A 2,269-nucleotide genomic window follows, 5' to 3' on the forward strand; every position below is an offset into this window, starting at 1 on the left:
TATCTCTCTCTCTTTAGTCCTTACTTAATTTTATTAATACTTATTGTCTTTTTTTGAATGCATTTCAAGAAAAAAGTTAAAAGCAGCAGTTTCCAATCTTTTTAGCTATAAAGACCACCAATTTTGTAAAATCAAAAATTGCAGCCTATTTACTAGTAGATATGCAAGTAAAAAATATAATGAAAATGTTCCTCATATATGTATGATGAATATGTATATAGGTAATATTCAATAGATAACTTCTTCTTTGTCAGCGCAACAGCCCCTTGCAAGCCTTGGCTGCCTCAACAGCTGACAAACGCCAGCGCCTCCTATCCAAGGCAACTCCCTTCCAATTTCTAATCTTTAGGGTTTGCAAATCATTTTCCATGTTGTTGAGCCATCTAGTATGGAGTCTGCCTCTGGGGCGGGATCCCTCGGAGTTCTCAAAGGTGACGATTCTCATGGCGCTATTTTCAGGACTTCTCCATAGATATCCCAGCCATATCAGCCTACTATTACAGATTATTTGAGTAATTTGGGGCTGTTTATAGAGTCGGTAGAGCTTGAAGTTATATCTGGTTCGCCAGCATCCCCTTTCTTGAATTGCGCCGAAGATGGTTCTGAGGGTCTTTCTTTTGAAGGTGTCTAGCGTCTGCTGTATATCTGAGTTGAGTTTAGATAACTAGGACTTGTAAATAGACAGGGTTAGTCCTAGGTCACCAAATGAAATTACAATTGCCACCTCCTTGCAGCATTCCTATAGCAATATGGAACTGAACTTTTAACATGGCATTTTTCATTGAACCTGAAGTGACATATGTATTTTGTTGAATTTTAATAAGATGAAAAAAATTAAATATATTAAGAACTTGGATTTTTGATAGAAAATAATCTGTTTGATAAAATAGCATCATTGATTTTTAGTTTAAGGGTTCTTTAAAATGTGTGTGTTCGGTAACGAAGGATTGGTTACAATTTTTAAGGTGTTCCCAATTAATCTTACAAAATTTATTATTTCATTAATTCTTTAGCAGAAGAATCAAAATTAAGTTGAGATAGACGAAAATGCTGTTTAAGCTATTCATGTGGGTTTGAAGGGCAGAGAATAATTAAGAATACAAACACCAACAAAATAATAAAGTTATTTACTGAAATGAAACTAAATTATAGGTTTTAAAACAGATTTTGTTTAAAAAAATATTTATTATAAAGTTTAAGACTGCTTGATTATCGTTTTTTTTTTTTTTTTTTTTTATGTATGGGGTAAAAAATTTTCAAAGACTATAACATAAATTTTTTCAAACCTTGAAGAAGTAAAGTTGAAAATATTGCAGGTTGCAAGCTAATACAAGTGTGAAAAAAATTATCTAATTCTAATGACTCGAAGACAAAAACAGTTGATTTACTAATCTAGTACAATAGCATATACTAAATTTAAAATGAAAATATTATTAATCATCAGTAAAAATAACAATAAACGATCATATTTTTATGTGTGAGAATGTGGGTAAGTTTGGAATAATTTCGAGTTCATAAATTTATAAAAACATTTCCATTTTAAATAACAATTAGATGTTATTAAAAATTTCTATGCATGTAATATTTAAAAAACACAGTTTATTATTTATAATTTAACTTTACAATTGCACAATTCTACCTCTTCTTCATTACAGTTTAGAAAAAATTTAGCAACAATAAGTGATCATATTCTATATTCAGAAATCATACTTAGTATAATGGAACATAGTACTATGTTTCTGTTTGTAAATTTATTACTTAATAACGCACAATTTATTTAAATGTGGGGCTGTATGAGGCATTAATGTTATTATGGAATTCATAAAAGCCTGAGAATGATTTTAATGAAAAATTAAATCATTTATGTGGATTTAAACAGAGCCTGACAAAGGCAGGGGCATTTGCCCCAGATCAGAAGGGGCCCCCAAATGGAATAGAAAGTTAATTTTAGGTTTCCTTCGTTAATGAACTGTTTTTTAAACGAAATAGCAGTACAGTATAAAATTCGTCAGTTTTATGGTAACTTCTTCATTAATCTATCGTATGAGCACAAAAAATCCATGTAAATCCAGGACTTTCTAGTGCTTTATGGAATTCAGCTAAATTTTCGTAATTACGATCGACAAATTTGACCAATCAACTTTATTTTTACGTATCACAAAATGCGATATATTTACAAAAATACAGGCTTCTGATTGGCTTAAGTGTGCCATCGTAATTGCGAAAATTTAGCTGAATTCCTCCCTAATGTCAGCAAGGATATGAATTT

The sequence above is a fragment of the Parasteatoda tepidariorum genome, chromosome 6 (genome assembly GCF_982258835.1).
Source record: "Parasteatoda tepidariorum strain Cologne lab strain chromosome 6, Ptep-v5.0, whole genome shotgun sequence".
NCBI lineage: Eukaryota > Metazoa > Arthropoda > Arachnida > Araneae > Theridiidae > Parasteatoda > Parasteatoda tepidariorum.